Genomic DNA, 17,584 nt, shown 5'->3' on the forward strand with positions numbered 1-17,584 from the left:
CAAACTCCTGGTTACCTATAATGTGCACTCTCCTGTTTGCTTATAGGGCTAATGGGTGATTTGTACTGATTTGTCTCCAGTCTTCTCTCTCTATGCTTAAGAGGACTGCAGTGTGATTGAGGTTTTCTGCCCCATTGTATTACAGATACAGGGATATATCCCCTCAGTGCGCTCCCCCACCCAAATTGGCCTATCTTCATATTTCCTGCTTTATACCTCCAATGCCTAGATACCAGTTATCTTTCAAAAGCTATTCAGAATGATTTTATGTTGTCAGTGTAATGAATATATTTGAATATATTAATTCTATAGTAAGTTAATAAAAATTACATTTAGTATTACTCAGTTATGGTTATATAAATATACATGACTAAAGAATTATGTTTGTGCTTTGTGAAGGATCTAAAAATGAATGTAAAAAAATAATCTATTTTAGAGAAACAGGTTAAATACAGAGGACAGTAGGGGGCACTTGTATAACAGTGGAGTCATAAAGACATGCGCAAGAGTGTTCAGTTTGATTTTTGAGCTTTAACGTGTTTCTTGGAGAGTTAATATTTTTTCCTTATGCAGTTTTCTTTTTTTTCCCCCTTATGCAGTTTTCTTTTTGCAAAACCGACAGTTGGATTTTAAACATAAAAATATTTGGCATATTCAACAAGTTATATTTACTCTGTCAACTAAAAATGGACTTTGTTCAGATTTGTTAAATTTCTTACTTTCAGATACTCTTTGGCAAGCAAAAATTACTAGATTAAACATTATTTCGTTTAACAATATCAACATACAAAGCTTTAAAAATTTGTCTGAAACAATCTATTGGAAGCCTCAATTTCTGTATTGGCGAATTCTTACTACTCTAGATCGTGTATCACGAGCCATCACTCAAGGATCTTGTTGAAATAATTTCTTGTACAAAAACAACGAGTGAAAACAAACAAAAACCAAAACAAAATGAATGTACTTCATATTGTGTGTGAATAGAGGTACCAGCAAACACTTGAAAAATGGCTAAGAGGTTTGAACCCTTTCCACTTCATTTTATAGCCGGTGTTAGATGGACATAGCTTTCTCTTATTTGAATAATGTCGTCAAAAGGTCCTAAAGGCCGAAACAATTAGTTGTGAGCGATCCCTCTCCTGAATTCCCTATGAGCAGCTTTGGTGAGGAATAACAGTATCACTTTCAAATTGGCCCAAGTACAAACTACATAATTACAGGTATTCCATTTTCCATACATACGATATAGTTGGCTCTGAATCAACCCATGAAAATGGAGCAGTGGGCGTGCTGAATACTTCAGACTCACAAATAAATCTTAAAACTGATTTTAACCAACTGTTCTATCATTACTCCTGCTTGAATTACCAAAGATGTTCATAAGGGGAACAAATGAACATATTTTCCCCCCTTTGTTATTCTTTACCTCCCTTTTAAATGTTCTCACCTATTATTCTTTACATTCCAGCAAAATGAACTCATGCCCTTCCTATATGTGCCCTGTGTTTTCCTGCTTCTGTGCCTTTGCTCAGGCTGTTTCCTCTGCCTGGATTTTCCTTTCATTTCTGCATCTTATTTGTCCTTCCAGATCCATCTCAAATGTCCCTGTTTTTGGTGCAACATTTTCCTAATCCCTTCAGGTAGAAGTCCTATCATCTTTCTGAACCTACATAATATTATTGAAAGAAATTCACTTAAAAGCAATCGTAATAACAACTGACAACTAATGTTCATACAGTCTTTTACAAAATGCTATTCATGTATATTAGCTCTTTTGAGCTTCATGTGCATTTTATGTCTTCTGCTTTACAGCTGAGGAACCTGAGGCTCAGGGAGGTTAAGTGACTTGCCCGAGGTCACACGCAGTTGAAATTGAATATAAATCTTATGACCTCAAACCCCATGTTCTTTCTACCAAACAATGCTATCTTATGATTCTTATCTCTTGCTACTATGTGTTATAGTTACTTGTGAAAACGTCTTATCTGGTGTGTTACTTTGTGCTGTCCTTGTTCTCTGTGACCCTTAGATCCCATAGCACAGAGTATTGCGTATAATAAGCCATCAGAAAATGTTTGAAAGGCTGATGATGAGTCAGGGAGATGTTGGTGAATGCATTTGCCTAGCACAGTGCCTGGCACATAGATGCCTGACGCCTATTTGTTGGATTTAATTGTAACGTGGATCAAAGACCGTAGTTAATAAGCACTACGTAGCATTTACCAAGTGCCAGACACTTCTGTAAATGCTTTGCATGATATTAAGTCATTCAGTCCTCTCAACAACTAAGTGAGGTAGGTAATTTTTTTTTTTTTACATTTTACTCTCCGATGAAACTGAGGAACAGGAAGGCTAAGTGACGTGCCCAAAGCCACACAGGTGGGAAGCAGCAGAGCTGGGTTTCACACTGACAGGCGGTTGGCCCTAGAATCCGCGTGCACTCCTGATCATTATTTCAGAATCAGTTGTTTAGAATATTTTTACATTGTGAAGTTCCTCTGGACTCCTTTCTGTCTTGGGTGTGGCGCACGTAGAGAAAAGCAGAAACAGCGAGCTTGTGACTAGCGTAGAGCAGTGGTTCCCGGGAGAATCACCTGGAGGGCTTGGGCCCCACCCCCACGTTATGATTTCAGTAAGTCTGGGGTGGGGCTTGAGAGTTTCTAATTTCTTTCTTTCTTTCTTCTTCTTTTTTTTTTTTTTTTAAGATTTTATTTATTTATTTGAGAGAGAGAGCATGAGAGGGGGGAGGGTCAGAGGGAGAAGCAGACTCCCTGCTAAGCAGGGAGCCTGATGTGGGTCTCAGTCCTGGGACTCCGGGATCATGACCCGAGCCAAAGGCAGATGCTTAACAACTGAGCCATCCAGGTGCCCGAGAATTCTGATTTCTAACATGTTCCCAGGAGATGCTGCTGTTGCTGGCCTGGGACTACTTGTGTAGAGTATAAGGGTTAAGAGCACGGACTCTGGAGCTAAGCTACCAGGGTTTGAATCTCAGCTCTGCCATTTACTGTGAGCCTGGGCAAGTTCTTAAGCCTCTCTCTGTTTCAGCCCTCATCTATGAAGTGACCATGTTGATAGTACCTACATCCTAGGATTCTTACGGACTGAATGAAATAATACATGTGAAGTGTTTAGAATGGTTATTGGCTCACAGTAAATGTGCAATGTTAACCTTGGTAATGGTGGTAAGACATGGTTCCTTCCTTTGTAGATTTTACAGTTTACTTACAAAGACTAGGCTTCAGTTGAATAAATAATAAAAAAATATTGTGAGATCAGATTATTAGTTCACGTGGTTCTGACCCTAAAGTCCCTTAGAGGTGAAGTGTGTGTATGTTGTGCAGCAGGAGAAGCAGTGGGGGGTGAGGAGGAGAGGTACATGGGGCTAGTAGATAATAGAAAGCTCTGTAATCAGAATTTGGAAAGATTGGGGTTGTCACTGGTTTTGCTTTTGCAACCAGAGAATTGAAGAGATTGAGAGAGAAAGGAATCAGGAAAGAGGAAAAAAAGAGAGAGAGAGAAACAGAGAAGAGAAGGGGAGGGGGGAAGAGAGAGAGATGCCTGCACTGTGTTTGCCAAAGAGATAACCCACTCCTTTTCTCATTCCTCTTTCATAGAGCTGGCAGCTGGTCATGGTGAAGTTCCTGGCAGTTTGCTCTTTGTGGGGAACAATGGCTAAGGAAGTGGTTTGCCACTGGCTTCTGAAGCTGGGTTCTGCAGTCTTGATCCTCCACAGCTGATTCACATACTTTTGATTCTTGCTGAGAAAGGCAGTTGTTAGGTTTGGGAGTTTTCAGATTCCAGAGCCAGCTGGACAGCTGACCCTCTGGTAGCGGTTTCCCAAACTACCAGCCTTCTGTCGCCTCATTTCCCTGGGCCCCTTCTTTTTGACTTTGAAGCAATATCCTATATTTAGTAAACTAGTCAGCTAGAGGTTGGGGGAGGTTTCAGGGGGATGTCTCTCCCACCTTAGAATTCTGGGTGGATGGAGTATTTGGACCCAGGAGCGTGATGTGTCCTGTTTAAAAAACTTTAACCCCTTCTTCATCATCAGCCATGTTCAGAGGTTAGCTTACAGTGCTAAGAATGTGCCTCTAGCTCATGGGCAAGGAGCAGTGTTTATTTTTGGGTGTCCTGAAGAAAATATTTGGGAAAGGAGTGGGGAGAAGTTCAGACAGCTCCATTTATGGTTGAGCAATGCTTGGTATTCTACAGAAGGGACCATATGGACGGTGGGGAAGAGTTTGGCATTCTGAATGTTCACCTCTTGCTCCCTCCATTCAGGGATGACTGGGGACACCTCATTAATCATCAGAGCGGGACAAGTATTTCTTGGACTCACATGAACCTCAGCCCCACATCCTGGGCATCTTCTGCCGTCCCCGCCTGATGAATCACCACCTAGGAATGGCAGGAGCCAGGTTGCTGCCTGGAGCACCTGGAGCGCTCTCGGCATGATGCACTGTTGACTGGTCTTGGTCTCCTAGACACGGCTTGGGCCTCCCCGGGCCTGTTGGAGTGATAGGCTGGGTCTTAGCCCCCCCCTCCAGCTTGTTCCACAAGGCACTGACCTACTTTTCAGAGACAATTAAGTGTTTGTGAGCAAAAGAAGGCGGTGACCCAAGTGAAGGTGAACCAGAGCTGCATTAAACAAACATTTGCAGTTACTTTTTTTTGTCTCACACAGCAGGGTCCATCTCAGTGCAAAAGGAACGAACCGCCAACCAGGCTGATATGGGGGCCACATTCCAGATGCTTATCCAGATAGCCACCCTCAAAATCTCAATTCGTCTGTCAGTGTACTTTATTATAAGAAATCACCTTTTGTGATCATTGACCTCTTTGTTTTTGGGTGAAAGGAGAAGACTTGGAAGGAAGCTGGGGCTCTCAGAGTGAATCAGCATTGTAAGCCAGCAGTGCTTTTTGGTGGCAATGTCCTGGCTCAACCTCTGAGAGGATTCGAGTCTCTTTCTTTTTGTATAGGGTGGGCCACGAGGCTGCATGGGAGCCTAGACATTTAGGAAACGAGTGAGTAGCTTGTTTAGGTTTTCCTGTCCTGTGAGAGAGGAGTAGATTCAGGCTTTACAGTGAAAGGGTATGAACTCATTTTCCCACCTCAGTCCTGGATGTCACTTACCTTGTTAGCAAACCCCACTCCTGCCTCCCTATTGAATACGATTATACTTGATTTGTTATCCTTACCCTTGTCCTTTAGCGCTGGGGGAGGGATCCAGAGCCCCCAGAAGGGCTGTGACTCCTGTCCTACATCAGCTGGCTCCAGGACCCTGAGGGAATTGCTAAACCAGCAATTAGGCAGTTTCTTAAACTTTTTATTTTTAGCAACTCCACACACATGACAACTCCTATAATCTCCCAGTCAATAAAAAGAAGTTACTGAAAATGCACCCAGAGATCCAGATCAAATCTTAAAGTTCAGGAAGGAAGAAGTTTAGGAGGCCTCAGTCCTGCCACTCTCTCATTGGAACTCTAACAGCCTTTGAGGTGAAAGCCCATCTGAAGATCTAGGTTACATATCAGAGCATGGCTTAGAAGTCGGCATGGCATCAATTTGGGTTGTGTGAATGGCTAAGTTTCTAGGGGAAGAGTATTTGAGGTGACCTGAAATTGCTCCCCTCCTCCTAGAAATCCCAGAGTCTGGTCACAAGCTTCTTTCTTCCGCTTCTATTCCTTTCTGCTTATGAAGCCTGGTCTCTGCCTCTTTTCCAGTCTCTCAGCCTCTGAATGGTGTCATTGCCTTCCCCACATCTGTCCTATACGACAACACCTGTCCTGGCATTTCTAAGTCTCTTGCTGCCAAACCTTACTTTCCTTTCCCCAGAGTTGGACCCATGTTCATTTTCTCCACCGAGCTACCGAGTTCTGCTGCATAGCAATATGCTGACTGACTCCTTTACAAATTTACAAGCTCCAGCCACAGCTTGACTCTGAACCCTGCCCTTGCTTCCCTTCTCTTCTGGTTGACTCCTGCTCCTTGTCCCTATAGCAGCTATCCCAGACTTTCCCCTCTCCTGAGACTTGCTGCTCCACCCCACCTGGTAGCTCTCAACAGGTTATGTCTCCTTGCACTTCCCATGGCTCTGCCTCCCAGTACACCTGTGATCTTCCAGTCCTTCCCACGTTCCTCCTGGGTCAGAGGGAGGCAGGCCTCTGGGCATGCACATGGTTTGTATTCTCAGTCTCTCCCCACCTAGAGACTCTTTATAAATATGTTTACATTTCCTCCATCCTAGGGCAAAAATTCTTTTAAGCTGGTCTCTTCTTCTTATTTCTCTTTCTGCCTTTTTTTTTTTTTTAAGCCACTCATCATATTGACCCCCCTGTAGCCTGGCTGTTGTGACCACCATCCCAACTGAAACCGCCATCACCTTTGCTGACCTGCTTGCAGAGTTCCTGAGTCTCCTTCACTTCTCGTGCTCTTTGACCTTGTCACAGCATTTGACCCTCTTTTGACCTCTTCCCCTCTCACTCTGTGTGCTCTCCCTGGATGAGTTTGCCTACTGTGACGATTTCATTTATCAACGTTGTCTATGTTTATGGTGATGAATTCTCAAATCAGAATCTCTAAGGACTTTTCCCTGGGGTCCAGACTTGTATTTCCAAATAACTACTGTCCTTTTCCACCTCAGAGTTTGCAGAAATTCTCTTTGATATATCCCAAACCAAAGCTCATCATCATCCCCCTTCTTTCCCCTGCCCAACCAAACCCACTTCTCTTCTTGTGTACCCTCTCTCCGATACCAGTATCATTCTCCACCTATTTGCCCGAGCTAGGGATTTGGGGTTCATTTGTTTTTTTTGTCTCCTTTGTTCTGCATATCTGATTGGACACTGAGTTCTGTTTGTTCATCTCAGCATCCCCCCTTTCTCATCCATCCGTCCTGGCTGGACCCACAGCCCTATTTGAGATCTTCATCATCTTTGGCTTACTGCCAGTGAGTTTTGCAGGGTCCAAGTCATTGTACACTTAAAAATTTTTTAAGGTACATTTTGCAAAAGTACTCTTCACGGAAATTATACCATGTGCTTGAGTTTTACACTTTATCCCTTGTTGAAAACTCCAGTGCTCATTGCTTTCTGTTCCTTCACAGGGTGAAGTTCAGACTTCTTAGAATGGGCATGATTCTCAGTTTCATCCCTTGTTCATGCACTTTCCTATGCTTTGGGTGTTCTTTCTACTCCATCTGTTCCCAGACTCCTGTTCATACTGTAAAGCAGTCTTCATGCTAGCTCAAAACTAACTAGCTTTTTATGATGTTCCAGCTTCTTTCCCCCTGCCCCAACCAGAAAAAATAGAACTTATCTCCTCATCTGAGTTCTCATGGTACTTTATACATCCCCTTGTAATAGTACTTATCTCATTTTACAGTTATCTGTTTAATCGTCTGGCTCCTTTACACGGAGAGTTTAATGAGGGCACATCATACCTTCTTCATCCTTGTTTCTCTGGTGCCATACACTTGGTTGAGTTGTTGGGTTGTGTGTGCGGATTCTGCTGTCTTTGCATTTGGGGAGAGCTGTGCTGCTGTTGGAGATTAGTTGTGGTAGAATCTCCCCTCTTTTTATTTCACAAAGTATCTGGTGTACTGTATGAACATTATAAAATAATGAAAACTATAAAATTAAAGTCTCCCAAGGGTGCCTGGCTGGCTCAGTCGGTAGAGCATGGGGCTCTTGATCTTGGGGTTTTCAGTTTGAGCCCCATGTTGGGTATAGAGATTACTTAAAAGTGAAATCTTAAAAAAAAAAAATTAAAGTCACCTGAAATCCCATCACTTGGATAACCGCTATAAACATTTTGCTATATTTTCTTTCAGATATTTCTTCTGTGAATACATACATGTAAATATATATTTTGCAAAAATATACTGTTTGTAACTTGTTTTCTTTATGGTGAAAGTGTCAAGAAATACATACCCATATAATAATTTATATTGCTGTCAGTATTCCCTTGGATGGGTGTACTGCACTTGAGCCAGTCCCCCTGTTGTTGGACTTTAAGGTAATTCTGCATTTGATGTTTTAAACAATGAGATGAGTATTCTTGTATGTCTTTCTATATTTTACTTTGTGCATGTGACCACATTTCTTTTGTATAAATTCCTAAGTGAGATTACAGGGTTAAAAGTCACTGCACACTTTAAAAAATTTTAGATACATTTTGTTAAATTGCCCTCCGCAGACATTGTACCATGTAGTTGAGTTTTTACACTTCCTTGAGATTTTTTTCCTCTGGTAGGTTTTGTGTTGCTGTTGGAGGTTTTATGTATTGGGATGATTTTTTTTTTAATTTAAATTTTATTTTTTTAAAAGATTTATTTATTTGACAGAGAAAGACAGCCAGCGACAGAGGGAACACAAGCAAGGGGAGTGGGAGAGGAAGAAGCAGCCTCCCAGTGGAGGAGCCTGATGTGGGGATCAATCCTAGAACGCCGGGATCACGCCTTGAGCCGAAGGCAGACGCTCAATGACTGAGCCACCCAGGCGCCCCTGTATTGGGATGATTTAATTAAGGCTGTGTTTTAGGAAGACTGATGTTGTACCGTGTGTAACATGGATTGGGTGAGAAGGAGAGAAATCCATTCTTTGGAGGCCCTTTTAGCAATTTGGGTGTGAGTTAACAAGGATTAGACGGGAGAGGCTGGCTGTTGAGTAAAGGAGAAGATGATGAGAGGCAGTGGGAAGAACTTTTCAGTTCTTCTCAGAACTTGATAGTGGGCTAGGTAAAGGATGCCATTGCTCGAAGTGGGAAATTAAAAGGAGGTATCAATTTGGGGAGGGAAGCTGTGGCTTCACTTTTAATAACTTGAGTGCTGGCTGTCATGGCATGCTCAGGTGGAAATGGCCCACAGGCAGTTGGCACGCCACAGCGACAGTCAGAAGAGAGGCAGGGCTCCGTCATCTCATCCTGATACTTAATGCCCTCAAAATAACCTTTCCAGCACCTCTCCTTCTGCCGCCTCAGGTCTAAGCCAGACAAGACTGTCTTCCTGGAGGGCCTTCACTCACCGTGTCTGCCATGTGGAGTCCTACTCATTGTTCATGACCCACCTCAGAGTCCTTCAGGAAACCTTTGATCACCCCCACTGGAAGTTAGTTCCTAATTTCTTAAATGCTGAGGGTCATTTTTTTTTCTGTAGCTTTTATATTGTACTTTAATATCCCATTTGTACATGTGCAAGACTGGAAGCTCCTCAAGGTTGAGGACTGTATCATAAACTCCATTTTATCTCCCACATTATTGCCGGCACATAAGTGTCCAAAAGTATTTGGTAATTTATGGAGTAAATGGAACCAGTTTTAATGTATTATTAATATATTGGATTATTATTCTGTACCTAACACTTAATAAAGTGCTAGCATTTTATGCGCATTTTCCTACTAATTTTTCTTAAATACGCAGATATATTATGGGAGGTGAAGTGGAGAACAAGAGATGTTAGGTGTTTCCCCTTTCACAGCCATGTTCTTTGTTTCCTCCAAGATTCTTAAGTGTTGTATATGTCCCTGCCCTTTAGCTTCCAATCCCCTCTGCTCTCCTGAAATTGCTGTTGCCAAGGTCATTAATCACCTCCTAATTGCCAGATCCAATGGGGATTTTTCAGTCCTGATCTTACATGACCTTCCTGTGTACTTGACTCTGAAACGCTCCATGGTCCTTGAAAGTTTCTCCTTCCCTAACTTATTGTGACCTTATCCTCTCCTGATTTTCTTCCTTCCTTCACAGGTTTGTCTTCCTTTTGAAAAGGTGCTTTCTAGGGGCGCCTGGGTGGTGTGGTCTTTAAGCATCAGCCTTTGGCTCAGGGTGTGATCCCAGAGTCCTGGGATCGAGCCCACATCAGGCTCCTCTGCTGGGAGCCTGCTTCTTCCTCTCCCACTCCCCCTGCCTGTGTTCCCTCTCTCGCTGGCTGTCTCTATCTCTGTCAAATAAATAAATAAAATCTTAAAAAAATAAAAATTAAAAAAAACCCAGGTGCTTCTAAGATTTTGTCTTTGGCCCTCTACAGAGTTTTCTGAAATGATCTTATTCAGACCCATAGATTCAACTGCTGGGTCAGAGCTCTCTCCTAAGCTCCATGCACTTATCTCTGGGTTTTGGAGGACTTTTTTCACGTATCTTGTAGGTGTCTTTTACTCCACATGTTCCACACTGAACCCTTCATCTCCACCCCGGCAAGCCTGCTTTTCTCTTTCCTGTACCTTACTTTAAGGCACTGTCTTCCACCTAGTCTCACGAGTGAGGTATTTGGGAATCATTTGAGAATCTTACCTCATATGGTCCATCCATCCACCCCCAGTCTAGCTCAAATAAAATAGTGATCAAATGCCATATAAATAATTCTACCTCAGATTGCACACCCCTTCCTTTCTTCGCATTCCCAATGCTGCTTTCTTTGTTATGATTCTATTATTTCTCAGCATTTAACTGTGATAGTGTCCTAACTGGTTCCCCTCCCTTCTGTCTTGTTCCCCTTCCTTTCACAGCTGCTAGAATGCACTTCTGAAATTAATACCTAATTATAAAAAAATAGTCACTCCCAAGCATAAATGCTTTCAATGACTTTCCATTGTCTTTAGGGTGAAATATGGTTTCTTTAGCATGGCATGCAAAGCTTTCATGTCCTGTCATCATTCTTCCAGGGTAGAGAGTACCCTATACTCTAGCCATGTCAAACTATTTTAAGTTCCTTAAATGCATTGTGCTCTCTCATGTTTCTACTTTCCTTTTTCTGTCTCCAGCACTCCTGCCCCCATCAATCTAGTTCTGTCTGGCCCCGAAGTTCGAGTTGCAGCACCATCTCCTTTGGGAAGCCTTCCCTAGGCTTCCATGTGCTTCTTTGCTTCCATGCACCTTTACCAGCATCAGCTGCGCTGTACTGCATGTTGGTACACATGCTCGTCTCACTCCTAGATTGTACACTGCTTGAGAGAACAGGCTCTGAGCTCTTCGCCTCCCTCCTTGGCGCTGTACAAATGGCACAGGGCAGGCTTGTTGAACGTATGAATGATTGAGTGAGGAGGCGTGTGGTCCGTGGCGGTGCTGGGGTCAGGATTTAGAATCTCCAGTTCTTGGCTTTGAAGCTTTCGTTTATTTTTTGACTAGGTAATATGTTCACGTAATTGACTATTCAAAAGGTACAAAAAGATGTTCAGTGAAAACTCTTCCTTTCACTCCAGCCAGCCTTTCCCCCTCCCTGAAGACAATCATTATCATCAGTTTTTTGTGCCTTCCAGAGATGATACGTGCACTTATTTATTCAACAAATATTTCTTGAGCACCTCCTATGTTCCAGGTACTAAGCTAAGCTCTGGGGATGAACAGTGAAGAAAACAGATAAAAGTCCCTGACTTTCTGGAACCTAAATTCTGTATATTTTTCTTCCCTCCTTTGTAAAAAAATAAACAAACAAAAAACATAAATGAGGGGATAACATACACTCTGACCTTTCTTTGTTTTCCTTACATCTTGAAGATGAATCTGTTTTAGCTCATAAAGACCTTCTCCCCCCCCTTATTATTCCATTATGTAGATGTGCTATCATTTGTTTAGCCAGTTCCCTACTGATGGATGATCTTTTGTTATTACAAAATGCTGCAGTGAAAAGCCTGTTGTACACTTGTCATTTTGCATATGTATATCTATAGGAAAAATTCTTAGGTGTGCATTTACTGAGCCAAATAGTATATATATTTGTAAGTTTGATGGGTAGTCTGATCTATGACTTTAATTTTTTATTATGACTATTTCAAGCATGTAGACAAGTATAGATAACACTATAACGGATACGTATGTACAAATACTCATTAAACAGCTGTTGGCCCCTTACCGAGGTTCTGCCTGTTAGGTACTTTTAGCCCCTCCTTAACATTGCGATGTTTCCCCACTGAATATTATCTTAGACTGAAGATACTAAGTTTCTTAGAACTCAAACGCTGCCGTCCTGGAGTCATCACTGTACAATCTTTCTTGCCTTTTTTTTTTTTTCCTACTATAACCTCATTTTTAGGAAAAGCCAGCTTCAGAGGAAAATTCCATTATGCTATTTATAGTGTCTAGAATCTGAGTTTCAGAAATGTTTATTTTGCCTCCTTCCTCTGCTCAAAAGCAACATAGGAATGCTACGGGAAGTTGGTGGCCTGTCGTCTTGGAGACTTTATTTGCTGGTGGAGGAGCTCAGGTGAATTGAGCCAGCAAGCACTTTTCTCCCCCCGGGTTTGTCAGAATAACTAAATGTGGTTCTCCTTAGCGGGCACCTTTAGCTGACATGGAGTGCAGCTGTGTCCTCTGGGTCCTGATGGATTTAATGAGAGAAGCTTTCCTGGAGGAGGGGGAAACTGTTGATCTCCATTAAACCTGGATGCCTGTAGCTCTGTCAGGATGCTTTTGTTGAAATAAATGTCCTTCCCTCCCATCTCTCTGTTGGGGGTCCATAACCTTGTTCCAGTAGTAGGTGACTCTTGTCTCTGACCTTTTTCTTATGTCCCCAGAATGCCTTGTGAGGCTTTTAGGTTACTTTATGATGTTATAAACCTAGAGGGGATCTTTAGTCTTAGGTAGAGCTAGAATCAGAGGTCATGGAAGATACAGATTGACCTTAAGAGCAGGTTTTTTGCCTTTCCTCCCAATCGGTCAGTCCTTTTCACCTTGTTTGGTCTTGTAGTATTACGTAACCATTGTAGGGGGGAGGACTCCTGGGATTCATCTGTTTTTCCATGGACCGCACAGCCAGAAAGAAAAGGATCAAGGAGAGGGAACGGATTTGAGAGCATGTGGCCTAAAAGCACAAGGCCTTTTTATATATTTTTAATTATTTTATTTTATTTTATTTTTTTATAAATACTTTTTTATTATATTGTTAGTCACCATACAGTACATCCCTAGTTTTTGATGTAAAGTCCCATGATTCATTACTTGCGTATAACACCCAATGCACCATGCAATATGTGCCCTCCTTACTACACACCACTGGCCTATCCCATTCCCCCACCCCCCTCCCCTCTGAAGCCCTCAGTTTCTTTCCCAGAGTCCATAGTCTCTCATAGTTCATTCCCCCTTCTGTTTACCCCTCCTTTCTTCCCTTTCTTCTCCTACCGATTTTCCTACTTCTTATGTTCCATAAATGAGTGAAACCATATGATAATTGTCTTTCTCTGCTTGACTCATTTCACTTAGCATTATCTCCTCCAGTCCCGTCCATGTTGCTGCAAATGTTGTGAAATCGTTCTTTTTGATGGCTGAGTAATATTCCATTGTTTATATGGACCACACCTTCTTAATCCAGTCATCCGTTGAAGGGCATCTCGGCTCCTTCCACAATTTAGCTATTGTGGACAGTGCTGCTATGAATATTGGGGTGCATATGGCCCTTCTCTTCACTACATCTGTATCTTTGGGGTAAATACCCAATAGTGCAGTTGCTGGATCATAGGGTAGCTCAATTGTTAACTTTTTAAGGGACCTCCACACTGTTTTCCAAAGTGCCTGTACCAACTTGCATTCCCACCCACAGTGTAAGAGGGATCCCCTTTCTCCATATCCTCTCCAACATTTGTTGTTTCCTGCCTTGTCAATTTTTGCCCTTCTAACTGGCGTAAGGTGGTATCTCAATGTGGTTTTGATTTGAATTTCCCTGATGGCTAATGATTTTGAACATTTTTTCATGTGTCTGTTAGCACAAGGCCTTTTTAAACTTGTTGCCAGACCCCAGAGTCTAAGTCTGGTCCGTACAAAGTAGCTCTCCAAGCCTGGGGTGAGCACTGAGTGGGAAGAGCTCCTTGGACCTTAGCTTCCAGGCCCACACTTGGTTCCCTGAAAGCCTCCCTTGGTTTTGCCATTTCGGTTCTCTCCTTCTAAGCATGAGGTCTGACTTCTTTTGTCTTCTGTTCCTCAGCCCTGCAGAGGCAGCTCTGGCCCTGGGGACAGCTCTTTCTTCAGATGGCACACTCATTTTCTCTCTAGCAGACCAGAGGGACAAGGTGTAATTCAACCCCTTTTTCCATCAGACACTGCTGCCATTGGGAGACAATGAAGAAAGTGATCTTTGTTGCTCTCTGAATAGGACCATGAACCTGGCACCTGCTTTTGTTACTGGCTTCTTAAGTCACTGGAGACATTTTTGCTGTCTTCCTGGGTCAGCAGCTGCTTTGGAGTAACAGTACCAACTGGCCTCAAAAAAAAAAAAAAAGGGTGTATTTATATGAGGAGAGTTACCTTTCATATCCCTAAACCTCTTGTCTTTAGGGCTGGTCTAGAGAGTGAGCAGTTGGAAGTCAGCTGTGCCTTCAGTTGGACCACCTATGACCCTCATCTTCCCTGAATCTGAGCAGACAGATGATTCCTTTTTTATCCTGCTCTCTATCCCATTAGACTCTGAGTTCTGTGTTCCCAGCACCTAGGTTAGTGCCTGGTGTGTGGTGAGTATGCAACAAATGTATGTAGAATGAATGGCTGGGCGAATTCCTTGAACTGGCTGTCCAGGTTTAGCTTCCCTCATCCTGATGTGGGGGTGCCTGTGGGAGAAGGACCTTTGTTTTTAGAAGAAAGATTGCTTCAAAAGAATGATGGAAGTTACTGATTCATAGAGTGATTTTGGGGGACTGTGTAAACTCCAGGGTAGGGCTTTTTTTCTCTTCATCAGCCTAGAACTTTCTCCTCAGTTCTGACTCTGTGCTGGCAGACTTGTCCTCCTGTTTCAGGATTTATTTCCTGAACCTGACTTGGGCCTTCACTCCACCTAGGTTCTGGTGTTCCTGAGCCCACTCAAGGGCAGGGCAGGTATTCCTTTTTAACCATCATCCTGTCCCTGTAGAACAGGCAGCCCTAAGGACTCCATCTCACCCACTACCCTCTGCACTTCCTCATCTGCCTGCATTCAGTCAAGTTCCACTTCGTTCCGAGGTGTCTGTGCCTTTGTCAGGGCTGTTGGAGACAGCAGGGCTTTTTTCCCCCTCTGTCAGCAGCTGGCCAGAGAGTGCCTGTTAGACTGCCAGATTCTGAGCCTTTCACATTGTTCATCTTTGTCTGGAACTCAGGGAGCATCCCTCCTGCCTCCTGAGGTTTCACCTCACTCTTCACCGTGTGGGACCCACGAGGATGAAAGATGAACGGCCACAAAGAGCATGTAGTGGTATTGGACTATCGTGCTTCGAAATGCCCTGATTTTGAGGAAAGGTCCGTGGTCTGCAAAATACAACTGGAGTCGAGGTTGCTGCCCCCCCCCCCACTTTCCCAGAAGCCTTGAGTTGGAACCGTCCCTCACTTCATAATGCCAAACATCCTTGTTTTTGTTTAATTTTTATCTGATAAAATGTTATTAAACAATTCCAGTGGTGAAACACACAGAGGAAATGACAAACTAGCATGTGTTGTCTTTTAAAATGCACTTAGTTCAAGTGGCTATTTTAAAGTCAGTTTTTCCTGCTGTTAGATTCCTGTTGTCTGGGCTGTTTTGCTCCTTCAGGTGGGAGGAGTCTCTGAATAGGATTTTATAGGGGCGTTAAAGCAAGAGCACCCAGCTCCTCCCTGGCTAACTGTTCTTTTACATTCTTAGATTCACATTGCACTATGTTGCTTTCAGATCATGACACAGGATGGATCATGATCAGTTTAGAGGTTCTCTACCTGTGGTTCATTGACCTCTCTCCACTTGTAAACAACAGTTTGTATGTAGGTCAATATGTGCCCTTTTCTAGTGAGAGTATCTTAGTTTTCATCAGATTTTCATTAGAGTTTGTGACCTAAAAAGAAAAGAATAACTAGTGTTTTATAGGAATTTGGGCCTCCTGCTCACATAGCTAGTTTGTGGCAAAGTTGGATCTTGAGGTAGACTCTGGAATCCAGGTATTTTGACTCTACAACACAAATTCTTTGCACTGTCCTCTATTATCCATTCTCTTCCTGGAGAAATAAGTGGAATATGCAGGAAACAGACACATGGTGTGAACTGATGTTTAATGTCTGCCTTTCTCTGTCTGCAGCCTTATTTCACAGATGAGGAATCCAAGGATCTGGTCTTTCGGACTAGGTGACCTCAAAGATATAGTGATTTTCACAGTAATTAATACATCATAGACTTTTGCTTGTTTGTTTTTTTACTGTTTCCCATTGTCTAACTTACGCTCTGTAAACATTAAGGTCCCTTTTAACGGTTGAATCTTGCCCATGAAATTGTTCTTTTGAGAAAAGGAAACATATATTGTGTCCCCTTTGACTCCTAATAAATATTCAGACCTGCGCACAGTGGTTGGCTGCCTTGTTGGTACTGTTGACTGGCTGGTAGCATCGGAAGGCACAAAAGCTTGGGTTGGATACTTTTATTATTTAAAAATGTTCTCCTCTCTGCTATCTTAGCAGCTGTTAATCATATTTAGCCTGATCTTTTCAAGTGGGCATACTCTCTTTTTTCTTTGTTTTCACAGTGCTGTTTATACAGTTTCTTCACCTGCATCCAACCTGCATAATTGGGAGTTTTATGGAATGTTATGTTTGACATACCCCGTATTTGTTCTACCGCAAGTCACCGAATGGCGGCCTGCATGGCAGGTTGCTTGGAAAACCTTCAGGACTGGGGAGAAGGGTGTCTCTCTTGTGAGGCATTCTTCCATGGAGTCTAACTCCGTTCGTTGCCATGGGTTTCTAGGATGCTGAGGCTTTTATGGTAAGATGAGCCAGAGTACCAGAGTGTGACTTTTAGGCAGATTGCTTAACTTACTTTCTCATATGTAAATTAAAATTTACGTTTTTTTTTTATAAAGACATTTTAAAAGATGAGTATAATGATGCAGATAAATCACTTTTTAAAAAAGATTTATTATATGAGAGAGAAAGCGTGGGCACATGTGCACGAGTTGGGGGAAGGGCAAGAGGGAGAGAGAGAATCTCAAGCAGACTCCTCACTGAGCACGGAGCCCCATGTGGGGCTTGATCTCCCGACCCTGAAATTATGACCTGAGCTGAAATTAAGAACCACCCAGGCATCCTGAAGCTGAAGCACTTTGAATTTCTTAAAATGAGATGTTATAGAAATCTCAGGGTTCCCCCCCCCTTATTATATAATCTGTGTAGTTTATCCTACGAGCCTGTGATTATTGGGTGGTGGGGGGGCGGGTCATCTTTTTGAGGCTAATGGAGTAGAAGGAAATTTACAGTAGCTACTGACATCGTTAAAGCAAACCAAAAACAAGTCAGCTGAGCAGAATAGTGCCCAGGAGTGGGGAGCATGGGGGGGGTGTCTGAACTGCATTTTCTCCTGAGTTGTCTATGGAGAACGTCCCGCCTTCCTGAATTGTGCATTTAGCACTTAGGAAGTGGGCTTCACAGTCTCTGCTTCTGTCTCCCCAGACGGACTGTGTTGATCAGCAGTGTCTCGCCTGTGTGTGGCTGTGTTCCATGCTGTAAACAGGACTGCTGTAGGCAGAGTGCAGTGTCCATTGTTTATTTTGTAAAACCTGCCCGTTGCCATGTGATGTTTGCCCAAGAGCTCCTGTAGTGACATTCTTATGTGGTGCTTTAAAGGTTTCATTCTCCAATGTTAGATGAGCCCCTAACTGGTGTCTTGAGAAGCAT

At 42.8% G+C, this 17,584-nt stretch overlaps 1 protein-coding gene across 19 annotated transcripts in view; it reads left to right on the forward strand.

Moving 5' to 3' along the window:
* Positions 1 to 17,584, forward strand: part of MACF1 (microtubule actin crosslinking factor 1) — a 332,081-nt gene that overhangs the window by 40,526 nt on the left and 273,971 nt on the right. The gene's annotated exons all lie outside the window — the stretch shown is intronic.

This window comes from Ailuropoda melanoleuca, chromosome 2 (genome assembly GCF_002007445.2).
Source record: "Ailuropoda melanoleuca isolate Jingjing chromosome 2, ASM200744v2, whole genome shotgun sequence".
Taxonomy (NCBI): domain Eukaryota; kingdom Metazoa; phylum Chordata; class Mammalia; order Carnivora; family Ursidae; genus Ailuropoda; species Ailuropoda melanoleuca.